This window comes from Pongo pygmaeus, chromosome 3, assembly GCF_028885625.2.
Source record: "Pongo pygmaeus isolate AG05252 chromosome 3, NHGRI_mPonPyg2-v2.0_pri, whole genome shotgun sequence".
Taxonomy (NCBI): domain Eukaryota; kingdom Metazoa; phylum Chordata; class Mammalia; order Primates; family Hominidae; genus Pongo; species Pongo pygmaeus.
This window is the reverse complement of record NC_072376.2, coordinates 93889447-93902620: the sequence shown is the minus strand read 5'-3', so window position 1 is coordinate 93902620 and position 13174 is coordinate 93889447. Positions and strand designations below refer to the sequence as shown.

Genomic DNA, 13174 nt, shown 5'->3' with positions numbered 1-13174 from the left:
TTATAAATATATGTCCATTATAAATTTTTAAAAGAAAATACAGAAATGCACACAGAACACAATTCAGCAACAAGGACTCAAAAAATATTTTCACTCACTTGTTTTTTACAAGGCAGAATGGTAGGTGCTAGGGATACAGCAGCAAGGAAAACATAGACTTCTTGCCCCCACGGAATACTATTCAGAGATCATAACTGTTAAACAGTTAAATGTGAAATTGAAATCAGTGTCTTTTGACTTGACTCCTGATTGTAGAGAACAGGGACCTTCTTTTATTTGCACACACACATTAACTTTAGGACATTGAAGCAAATGGGCATGGCCATAGCTTACAGTTGCTTTGGGTGTAGCCTATTCTCAAATCAAAGTCACTCTCAGAGTGCATCAGACCTTCCAAATCAAGACACATGCATTGGACTGATATCATAGGCTATGAAAAGCAAATAAACAGCTGCATCTGCAACATGTTTTTTACTAAATTAACATAATTCATAGCTATATTTCAAATGTGTGGATGCCACCCATAGAAAATAAGCAGGCAAGTGAATCCTCTCAGTTTATTATAAAGTTTAATATTAAGCTAAATTCTTGACTGATGGTAAAACTAACATTGACATTAGCTAGATTCCAACTTTCAGACAAAACAAATAGGTTTCACAGAGACCAGAGTTCATGTTCAGCCAAAAGCAGAGGAATCTCCTGTATAAAAGTTGGTAAAATAACTCTTCCTTACTCTATGAATTCTGTCATAATGCTTTTTGTTACACTCTCATTTATGTGGTGGTTGTTACTAGAACTTCTCAATTCTTATCAGGTCATGTAGAGTCCAGATATTGACCAAATGTAATAATAAATTAAAGTAGATCAACTTTTGTTTTTATTTTTTAAACTATTTATATGCATATACTAATATTAACAGATAAATTGTAAAGTTTGAAAGAGAATGCTAAGAAGAATATAATGGCTGTGTTGTCATGTCTTATTTGTATTTTTAGCTTTTCTCTAAGAGTTTAAGTCAAGAGGATCATTAAATACATTGGGGAATGGGAATTAGAAGGTAGGTGATTCAGGGAAACTAAATACCAGGTTGGAGACACCTTTAGTGGTGAGGACACCTAAATACCAGGTTCCGGATCCACAGTGCTGACTCATTCTCTGAGTTTCTTAGCTGAGTTTTTTTTTTTTTTTTAATTTCAGAGCCTAAATGGATTGTTCTCCATCAAGAGCTGAATTCTACCTCAATCTGTCTTTAGCTATTGAGTGAATTTTCATGGTTCAGAAATCATCTTTTTAAAATTATGATTATAAATTAAATGCTAGGGATGCTCAAAAAGAGTAGACTGTCCATTCAGAATATTAAGGATTGGAAGGAGTGTTACTTGAATTACTGGGGTGTACATTTTCCTGGTGCTACGCAACTGGGCTTTGCATCCGCTGAGTGTCTGCCCTTCTCCAGAAGAGGCTGCCTTTCTCTGACAGTGGGAAGTTATTTCCTTGCCTGTGAATATGACTGAGGATGAAGTATATTAAGATATTCAGGCTCACCTGGTGTCATTCATGAAGGAGTCAGCTGCCCACATTCTGAAGACTTAAAGTGGCACTCCTGGAAGTAGCAGCTGGTATGCATGTGGCTGCTAAACACTCACATCAGCCTAAACTGCAAAAATAGAAAGTACCAACACCAAAAATTAGCTTTGCATTTGGATGGAGGGCACAGTTTTCACTTCTCTTTAAGGTTGATTAATTATACAATTTACATGTAGCAATCACTTGTAAATTATAAGCAGCAGGCAACAGATGATACTGTAACTGTCTGCTCAATAGTAGTTTTTAGAGAGAGGCTTTCAAAATAGAATTGGTTTATCAAACAATGTAATTAAACAGGCTTCAAAAAGAAAATATTTAAACTCTCCTTATTGCCCTACTTTACCCTTTCCTATTTGGCCTAGGGAAGTCCTTTCTTAGGGGTTGTAACTATTGATTTCCAGGTGGATTCCAATGTTGCCCTTTGATGTAACATGACTTTATAGGTGCTACATGATATGCAAAAATGACCTTAGTGTGTTCCAAATCTAGTCAGTTTTTAAATTTTTCTTTTTTATGTCATCTATGTTTTTAAAATCATAGAAACTTAAAAAGCAAATTGAGGGAGATCTCATCCAAGGAAAAAATCTTATCAGGGGTCATGAACCAGTAAAACTTTATGCCAATCAAACATCAAAAATCATTACCAACATAACAACAGCAACAAAGCCAAACATGTTTCCACACTAGCTAACCAACTGAAATATACCAATACTACAATATATAAAATTCCTACAGGTTAAATTTATACAGTATTTTGATAAGCTGATTCAAATTTTGTATTGAACTATGAGAATGAAATAAAAACATAACAGCAAACAAAATTATATTTCTTCTGTACTCTACACTCACCCTGAGAAAAACAGCATCTTTAAAAAAAAAGACTTGAGTGTAGATGGTGAAGAAATGTATGGTTTTTTTGTGACTTAGCAGCATTCTGACCTGTAATGTGTTAGGGATGCAAAATATTTTATGATTATTAGTTAGCATTATTACCTAAGACTGTTTTGAGTTAAATCGGAATGCAGTATCAGCAGCTGGCAGTGAATGAAGAATATTCACAAACAATTTGTCATGCACTCCACTCCCTGGAATGTTCCATCTTTCTCATGACACATCTACCCTCTTGCCTAGGATGCTCTACACATACACTGGAAAAAAATAACCCTGGAACATAGCTAGTGATGTTTGAGGTTATTGACAGTTAACAGAATATGCTTTAAATACCCTTTATAAATGAATCAATTCTTTCTTGGGTTTAAAAATAATCAATCTCATTGTGGTATATTGGTGAACAGCAGAATCTTTGGAGCCAGACAATCTTGGGTTTAATTTAAATCCTTCCTTTGTCACTACTTACAGTTGATCTTAACTAAGTTATTTGAACTTATTAGATGTGAGTTTCCTAATCTAAATAAATGTGAATCATACCTGTTTCATAGGGTTTTGCCTAACATAGTAGCTTGCATAAAACTGCAAGTTAGAATGATTAACTGAGAAGATTTCTGGCTATCTACCTGTCTGTTTCTCTCTGTCTCTGTCTCTCTCTCTCTCTCTCTCATCTATCTAGGGATGTATGTGTGTGTACACATGTGAATACAGTATCTGCTTGGCAAGAAGTCAATACAAGATGTTACATAATGGCCTTAGGGCCTTTATTCTTGCTATTCTCAATCTGTAATTCTTCCCTCCACATTTTTCAGCTGTCTTGTGAAGTTCTTATTTGCAAGCGACAGAATCCAGCTCTGGGTAATGTTAACACAAAAGTAAATGCAGATGTTCAGGTTCACCTGGTGTCATTCATGAAGGAGGTAGTGTAAATTTGGTATTCCAGAAACATACTGCTGGAGGTAGTGTAAATTTGGTATTTCAGAAAGTTGGTAAAACCACTTTAGAAAACTTTTGGCATTGTCTGTATTGAATACATGCAGAGTCTATGATCTAGCAAGTCTATTCACATTTACAAACACTATAGAAAAATGTATATATGTGTACCAAAAGGTATAGACAAGGATGCTTATAGCTGCATTAGTTGTAACACCTTCAAACTGAAAACAATACAGTGTCCATCAATAGTGAAATGGATAAATTGTGATATAGTCACACAATGCAATGCTACCCAACAATGAAAGTGAATGAATGAGAGCCATACACAATGGCATGATGAATCTCAGAAACCTAATATCAGGGAAAAGATTGCAGATCCAAAGAATAAATCCTGTATAATTTCATTTATGTAAAGTTCAAGAACAGGGGGGAGAAAAATGATGGTTTTAGAAATCAGGATAGTGCCTTCCTTTGGAGTAATGACTCATAGGAGATGTGGAAGAGTTTCCACCAAGATAGGGTCTTGGTTGGCCTTCAGGTTGCTGAGTAGGAGGCCACTTGCCCCAGGGAAGGTAGAGATAGTATCTCTGTCCTCGTTGGCCCAAGAGGTCTGGGAAGGCATAGACTGCCTTGCTTGGAAATGTGAGAGGAAAGTCAGTCCCACTAAGGGGTATGAGATGATTCCTTGTCCTGAAACATGCCCTATGTGTGCTTTTTAAATTTTTACCTTTCATAATAAAATTTCAAATAAAAATGTCATTGGCATTCATCCTCTCTACTAAAATAAATATTACTATCAATTTCTTTTTGTTTCTGAGAGGGAGAAGCTAGCGTTTGTGTGGTACTTTACATGCTAGTTTGAAAGTCATGCTCTCATGCTTTATCTCATGGAGTATTGCTTTGAGAATGAAACCAAAGTCAAGAATGCCTCTGCCACTGTCTTACCAGAATGGCCATTCCCAATAAAACTATGAGCTGATTAGGGCAGGTAAGAGAAATGGTAGTAGGGTTTTTATTTCCCTTTTAAAAAATCAGAGAGAAAAAAAGTCTCAAACCCAGATCTGATGCTGAGCTTTATGCTCTTCAATCCGAATGAAGTTTGGATAATGGATCACATTTTCTAATAAATAAAACAGCTAGTTTAACAATTAAAAAGTAAATGAGGCCAGGCACAGTGGCTCATGCCTGAAATACCAGCATTTTGGAAGGCCAAGGTGGAAGGATTGCTTGAGCCTATGAGTTCGAGACCAGCCTGGCCAACATAATGAGACTCTGTCTTTACCAAAAGAAAAATAAATAAATAAATAGCTAGTTGTGGTGGCACGCACCTGTGGTCCCAGCTACTTGGGAGGCTGTGGTGGGAGGATCACTTGAGCTCAGGATGTTGAGGCTGTAGTGAGTCTTGTTTGTGCCATTGTACTCCAGCCAGAGCAACAGAGTAAGGCTCTGTCTGAAAGTGAGCACACAATGCTGTGGAATGAACCCTACAGCAGGTGCTGCCCTGGGCATATCCACATAGGAGTCACCTCTAGTCTTATTCTAAAGTCAGCCCAGGGAGGGCTCTCCTGTTATCAAGAGAAGCACATCTATTGATAGGTCCATAACTGCTTTTGTAAAACACTATTTTCATTCCTAAGAATTATAATCATAATTAAATACCTAAAATAATGTTAATTACATAGACAATACTTTTAGGAGTATTTACTTGCTTGCCCCATTAGACTGGAGATCAAAATGGAAAGGCCTACTTTTGGCTTATAAATCACTGTGGTATAGAACATGTAATCAGGGAAAACCAAGACCCAGTCATAGAGCAGATGCAATCTGGGGTGCCCCATTGCACCTGCCCTCTCAATTGCAGTCACTGGTTACTCCTGTCTGCTCTATTTCCTACCGAAACCTGATTTTAAAAGTTTATTTTCCCTCAGCCACTTTCTTCTTATTGCGAATAAAAACCAATGTGCCATCTCTCCCAGGGAATTTTGCACATTAAACCTTTTGCTAATTATTCATCATAGAATGAGCATCTCCCCGCACCTCGCCATCAAGAAAGTTCAGGTGCAGGTAATCAATGGGTGGGGCATCTTTAACCTTTGTGCTTATAATTGCCCCACCTGTCTACTTCCTGAGTGAATTATGCCAATGGATTATCAATCCATGTGGCATGTCATCTGCCAACTTGCCCCATTTAATTTCTAGTAACACAGAAATTTTTAGGAAGACTAGTTAAGGTCTATATTTTTTGGAAATGTTACTACTATATATGCTTCTTAGAAATATTAGCATAATTCTGAGCAATCTTTTAGCTTCAAGGAGATTATGGTATCTTCCACACTATGTTCAGAGCTGTTTGTCTTACAAGAGTTAGTAAAAAAAAAAAAGAAAAAAAAAGTGAATCCAAGAGTCACTATAAGAAAGATGTAAGATTATCAGCCAAAATTCATATGCTTGTGAAACAGCGAAAGCCCTGAAAATGGGAGAACAAAGGCTTATTCTCTTTTCCTTAAAAGTTGCATGTAACTATAAAGATGCATGGATATTTCTTGTTTTTTATTATTTTAGCATTTCATAAAATTTATGCAAATATTGATTGATATAATCTTTGAGAACAGAAATTCTGTATGTCCGTATAGTCTCAGAATCCAAAGCTTAACTTCAGCCTGTAGTTAGAGTATTGACAGGTGCATGGACCCATCAAGCTCCTGAGTTTTTAGAGAGATTGTTTTTGGTGATTTTGGAATCCAATTTGTCACTTGGATTTGGAATCTCTGTCACTTGTATTTTACCTGAGCTCCTGATTTAGGAAAAGTGCTGCAATGTATCAAGTACAGTTTGTCATAGGACTCTAACATTAAGATACATTTCACTTAGATGGCCATGAATGCCAAGGCAATTTATATAGACAAACCAGTTTTTAAAACTGAATTTTGTCAGTTACTTTTTTTTGTTATTGAGACAAAGTCTCACTCTGTCACCCAGGCTGGAATGCAGGGGCGGGATCTTGGCTCACCGCAACCTCTGCCTCCCGGGTTCAAGTGATTCTCCTGCCTCAGCCTCCCGAGTAGCTGGGACTACAAGCACGTGCTACTATGCCCGGCTAATTTTTGTATTTTTAGTAGAGACAGGGTTTCGCCATGTTGGCCAGGCTGGTCTTGAACTCCTGACCTCAGGTGATCCACCTGCCTTGGCCTCCCAAAGTGCTGCGATTACAGGCATGAGCCACCGCGTCTGGCACACTTTTTTCACTGCTCACCAACAGGATTGATGATTGTCTTGCCTGTGCTTTGGTGTCTAGAAATGCTTTCCCTTTCAACAGGGCTGGCTTCATTAATTGCAGGGCCCCTTGCAAAATGTAAATGCAGAATCCTTTGTCCAAAAAGAAGGGAAAAAAATGTCATTCAACATACTGAAACGTAAAGTGCTTTTTATTCATCTGTAGTCTCTCTCTCAAGTTGTCATGGTGTTTTTTTAATTTGCTATTTGTTGTCATTCTAAGAAAAATCAAAATTTAAATTAATATGAATTTTATCATTCATCTTTATATTGTACAATGTCAGCTTTGAATGTAAATGTAAGAACGTCTAATTCATATCCAGAATCACTGAAATTATACAATTTACATTTTGTAGCTTGTACATGCATATGTGTTTCATTCTTACCAGAACAGTGGACACGCTGTACAACTGACTCAACAGTGTTTATTACACTTCTTGATACACATACATTCTACCAACACTTTCTACTTTTGGCTAATATTGATGAGTAAATAAAGACTAAAAGGAAAAGGACTATATATTTCCTTATTGTTTCTTACCTTCTATGTCACTGTTTTCAGCATAAGTGGCTAATACAAGAAAATAACATAAATTAAAAAGTATATGATAAGGTTCCTTGGTTGTATGTATTTCTTATAACACCACTGCTTTGCTATTGCATACGAAGCAAGTTCTGGTACAAGTGGAAAGCATGATCTCTTGGAGTTGTCAGCATCCTTGTTTACTCAGTTGAAGATACAACCTTGTACTTGCTTTGAGTCTTCCTGAACTCCCACACATTGTGATTTCACTGCAATTATATGCTTACAGGACACTGCGCACACTATATTCAAATGGGGTGGCAAGGAGCAACAGACATGCACGTGGTGCTCACCCCTCTGCTCATGTGCATCCTCCATTGTTCCATCCACCTTCACTTATAAAGCCAAGTTTAAGAATACAGTTATTAAGAATTTTTAAATGGCAACAACATAGCATTATACCAAGTGGGGGCCCATCTGAGGACCAAGTTCAGTGCTATTGTGCAGATCAAGCATTCACAGAGCGGGCCTTGAATGAACTATTGCAAAGGTAACTTGTTGCCAAAATGTCATCCAGAAGGGCATCCTGCTATAATTTATTTATATCTGGATTATTTATTCACACCACCTGTGCACATTTTGTTCTTTTGACATGGAACAAAAGCAGCACACCTTATTCTAAAAGATGAAACCCTGCCTCGCCAATCAATATGCAGGTTTTTTAGCCTTTGATAGGTACCTTTCCTTGCCCATTCTCCACCCAAACTCTAAAGGCACCTTCATGCTGTTCTTCTTTTATTTTTTATTTTTTGGACCACAAAGACACAAGACTAACATGGATCTGAATACATGAGGAAGATGAAGTGAGGGCATTCACTAAGCACAGGCACAGAGCCAAGTCATATAAAAGAAAACTTTAATTTTGTTCTATAGTTAGTTGTGGGAAACTGACTGATTCTCCTGAATCTGACCTCTTTGTAAACTCAGATTCCATCATCTTGTTTTAGCTCCCAGGATCCTGCCTGATCTCTGGGCTTCCAGCCTCCCAGCCTCAGACTGTTTTTTTGTTTTCTTTCTTTCTTTTTTTTTTTTTTTTTTGAGTTTTGCTGTTTTTGCCCAAGCTGGAATGCAGTGGTGTGATCTCAGCTCACTGCAAACTCCGCCTCTCAGATTCAAGCAATTCTCTTGCCTCAGCCTCCCAAGTAGCTGGGATTACAGACATGTGCCACCACACCTGGCTAATTTTTGTATTTTTAGTAGAAACAGGATTTCACCATGTTGGTCAGGATTGTCTCAAACTTCTGACCTCCAGTGATCTGCCCATCTTGGCCTCCCAAAGTGGTGGGATTACAGGTGTGAGCCACCACACCCAGCCTCAGACTCTTCTAATACATTCTTTACCATGACACCCATGTGATCCTTATAGGGCACATAGTCATCCAGACGTTCCTTGCCTAAAATATTTTTCTTGTTCTCCCTTGCTCTTAATTATCTTCATGATAATTAAGGTCTTTCATGGTTTAGCCCTGCCCAGCTCTCCAACTTCCTATGTATCCTGTGATCTTTCAGACAATGTGCAATTACTCAAATGTTTGCTCTCTCTTTCCTTTGTATTTGTGTATTTACCCACTGCCTAAAAAACTTTACTCTCTTTTCTTTGCCTGCCCCTCTCTTACTTGTCTTTTAAGAATTATCTTAGGAATCCATCCATTTCTTTCTTTAACTATTCACTTTTTATTCAAGAAGTATTTGTTGAGTACCTGTGATAGGCCAGGTGCTGTGCACCAGTTTTAGGATATAGTGATGGACAAGAACACAAAAGCCCCTGACCCGGGGGAAGCTGAGAGTCATCAGGGGTGGAGACAGATCATATGTGTTTTCTCTCGAAAAGTCACGCAAATACGTGTACCAAAAAAAAAAATGCCCAAATTAATTAAAATGATGATAAGGGTCACAATGGAGAAATGTTTTCTGGAATTAGAGCATAGAAGCAAGTCAATATAACCCAGTGGAAATTACAGTTGAGCTGGATACTGAAGGGAAGATTGGATTAATTTAGAAAGGAAAGTGAAGAGTTGGATGCCGGGAGGTGGATCTGTGTTTTTGTTGTTGTTGTTGTTTGTTTGTTTGTTTTTTTATTGGAAGAGAGAAGAGCATAAGGAAAGGTTCTGAGACAAGAGAAAACTTGATATTCAAGGTGCTAAAAGAAGGAGGAAAATGGTGCAATATAAATTGGAGAGGTAGGAAGAGGCCTGGCCAAGAAGGGCCTTCTAGACCAAAGTGACATTTTAGTCTGCATCTAAGAGCAGTGGGAAACTTCTGAAGTGTTTGGTTTGAAGAGGAGGAGAACAGAGTGGAAGGATCACACTTCGAAATTTTTTAAAGAGCTCTCTCAGCCATCATATCGAGAACAGATCTGAGGGGAGCAAGAATCGAAAATCTTCCACATTTCCAAGGAAGAGATGTTTATGAGGGAAAGTAGAAAGAAGTGGGAGTTACCACTTCTATAAAGATTTATTGATTTCCCTAACCCTTACCCCCTCTACCTTCAACTCTGGATTAGAACTTCGTTCCTGTGTTCCAGTGGAACCCTGTGTTTATTTCATTTAATCTACACAACAACCTCACCCAATGGTCATTAGTAGCATCTCCACTTGTTGTATGAGGAAGTTTAAGGTTTGGAAAGGTGTAGCAACATGCCCAAGTCTCTGCGAGTAGTAGATGGTAGAGCCAAGACCAATGAGAAGGGGAGATGAAGGCATGAGAAGGAACAGAGGGATAAATAAGTATAGCGTATGCATGGGAGACAGTAGAAAATTTTAGCTGTAACAAAAAGTTAAAGTTGAGATAGGAAGACAGGTTAAGGCCAAAACGTAGTGCAAAATGTACACCAAAGAATAACGCATTAAAAGCAGAGCTCAAAGGTGGTGAATGCTCTTCGTGCCTTTTGGTTCTGAGCTATACCCTAACCTAAATTAACTGTCTCTCCTTGCCTGTCATCTGCACTCTTACCATGTCCTTCCCTTTTCTTGTAATCCTAGCAAGATTCTGTACTCTTTGGTGCACTTCCTCACTCCTACACTTCCTAGAAACATGCCAGTAATCTAGCTCCACTTCCATTTCCGACCAATGGATAAGTTCCCATGATTTCTTCAGTCTGTCCCCTCCTCTCTAGTCTTTCTGCTACTTTGCAAGTGCCGATATCCAGACATTAGCCTACATTTCCTTGTTGTGGTACCAGCAGCCTAAATAGTTGCCTGGTTTGCAGTCTTTCGTCCCCTCAATCACATCCTCCTCTCCACTAAGGAAATCCACTGAAACATTGTTAAAAGAATCTTGTGGTTCTTGCCTTGCACCATCTCTCACCAACCCAGTCTCACTTGGGAAGATCTAACAGCACTAGATTATTTGTGGTTCACAAAAAGCCTCTTTTTCACTGCTTTTGTAAAAAGCAATTCTTTTTATTCCATACCTCTTTTCTTGCACTCGTGAGATTTCCTCCTCCTTAAACAGCATACATCTCTTTTCATATCCTCAGAACTGCCATCCTCTCCCACCCCACACCACTTTATTGTCACCTAACTTTTATTCTGTCCCCTTATACTCAGCTCCAGGGTCACCTCCTCCTGGAAGCCTCCCAACAACAGGGGGTTCCTTTGTGTTAGATGCTCCTCCTTTTGCTCCCCCTGTACCTTCTGCATACCTCTAGCCTTAATATATACCACTTCTTTTAAATAGAATTTGTTCACCTCTTTCCCCAACTACACTTTGGGGAGCTCCTTGAGGGTAAGGCATAAGATATCCCCAGTGCCTGCTCAGCACTGCCATGCAGAACCCCACCCCTTCAGATGTCTGCATCTGGTTTGTCACTGGTCACTGCAACACCCTCTGCCTAGTTCATTGGAAAACCTTTCCTACACTGACTACCTTCTGCCCTGAGTCGTTTTCACCCATACTGAAGCTCTTTTTTTTTTTTTTTTTTTTCTAGGATGCCTTGTATTCATTGGCTAGGGCTACCATAATATAGTACCACAGACTGGGGATCTCAAGCAATAGAATTGTTTCCCCTCACATTTCTGAAGGCTAAAAGTCTGACATCAAGGCATGGGCTGCATTGGTTCCTTCTGAAGCCTTGCAGATGGCTCTTCTTTTCCCCAAGTCTTCACATGGTCTTTCCTCTGTAGATATCTGTACACTAATCTCCCCTTATGAGGACGCCAGTCAGATTGGATTAGGGCCCACCCTAATGACCTCATTTTAACTAATTACCTCTTCAAAGACCCTACATCCAAATACAATCATATTAATTGTCATATTCTGAGGTACTGAGGGTTAAGACATATGAACTTGGAGGGAAAGTAATTTAACCCATAAAATGCCTCTTACCCGTTAATACCTTTCCCCAAATCTGCTGCCAGTCTCAAGCAGCTCCCACCTGCAGAGATGCAGGTTACAGCATCCCTGCCTCCCTCTTTCCCTGTTATTGAAAGCACTTTTATGAGCTGTTTGCATTTGGACCCCCTAGTTCTGGGATTTCGTGTATGAAGTTGACCTCCAGTGATATATGGGAACTATGGAAAATTATTTCTTCTTCTGTGTGATGCTTTCACATGTCTGAATAGATGACTTCCTATTTTCATTTCCCTTCTTATTTTTCCAAACGCCTATAGAATCTAGAGTTTATATCATACAAGTGAATGGACTATTGTGCGCTGTAATATCACATGTCATGGTTTGACATTCCAAAGAGATGTATAAAAGATTGTTGATTGTTTTCAGGCAAATAAAGAAGATTGGATCTTCCTTTTTATAAAAAATAAAATAAAATAAAAACAAATTATATACTACACTTTTTATTGCTGAAAAAATGAGCCACAAAGAGGTTACATATCAAGTAAGTGTCAAAGCCAGTTTTCAAATTCAGGTCTTCAGACTACAAAGCCAACAATGTGCTTTTCACTATATCATTATCTTATTTATAAGGAACTTAGAAGCAGACATAAATGTATTTCATAAGCACTTACTTTTATAAGCCTATGCTTATTTTATTAACTCAATTGATTACTTTTTAATAATATTTAAAATATTTGTTCATTGTTGAAACTTTCATTGTATGTTTTATTTTAAATGAGTTTAAAATTTATATTTATAATTATGGTTTATAATAGAAAAGTATTGGATATGTTTACAATTTAAAAGTAAACATACTCATTTAAACTAATAAACTTCTAAATAATCTATTTTGTACCTTTTATAATTTTTATAATTGTTATGCTTTTTATTTAAGCATTTAAAAAATAATTTCAACTTTTAGATTCAGGGGTACATGTGCAGGTTTTAAACATGGGTGTATTGCATGATGCTGAAGTTTGGGGTAAGAATGACCTTATCACCCAAGTAGTAAACATAGTACCCCATATGTAGTTTTCCAGCCTCTGTCCTCCTTGCACTCTCCTCACTCTGGTAGTCCCCAGTGTCGGTTGTTTCCGTCTTTATTTCCATGAGTACCTAATGTTTAGCTCCGACTTGTAAGTGAGAACATGTGGTATTTGGTTTTCTGTTCCTGTGTTAATTCGTTTAGGATAATGGCCTCCAGCTGCATTCATGTTGCTGCAAAGGATACGATTTCATTCTTTTTATGGCTGTGTAGTATTCCATGGTGTATATGTACCACATTTCCTTTATCCAGGCAGCTGTTGACGGGCACCCAAGTTGATCGCATGTCTTTGCTATTGCGAATAATGTTGCAATGAACATATGTGTTCATGTGTCTTTTTAGTAGAATCATTTATTTTCCTTTGGATATAGACTCAGTAAGGGATTACTGGGTTGAATGGTAGTTCTGGTTTAAGTTCTTTGAGAAATCTCCAATCTGCTTTCCACAGTGGCTGAACTAATTTTCATTCCCAACAACAGTATATAAGTGTTCCCTTTTCCCCACAGCCCTGTCAGCACTTGTTGTTTATT

At 38.0% G+C, this 13174-nt stretch overlaps 1 protein-coding gene and 1 long non-coding RNA gene across 4 annotated transcripts in view; one reads left to right on the top strand and one right to left on the bottom strand.

Annotated features, from left to right (window-relative positions):
* RASGEF1B (RasGEF domain family member 1B) overlaps positions 1 to 13174 on the top strand; it is a 616825-nt gene that overhangs the window by 424816 nt on the left and 178835 nt on the right. The window lies entirely within an intron of this gene.
* LOC129035105 (uncharacterized) overlaps positions 1 to 13174 on the bottom strand; it is a 65608-nt gene that overhangs the window by 12943 nt on the left and 39491 nt on the right. For both annotated transcript variants that reach the window (XR_008502107.2, XR_008502106.2), the window contains exon 3: positions 1546 to 1657. This is a non-coding gene — a long non-coding RNA (uncharacterized LOC129035105). The remainder of the gene's footprint in view (positions 1 to 1545; positions 1658 to 13174) is intronic.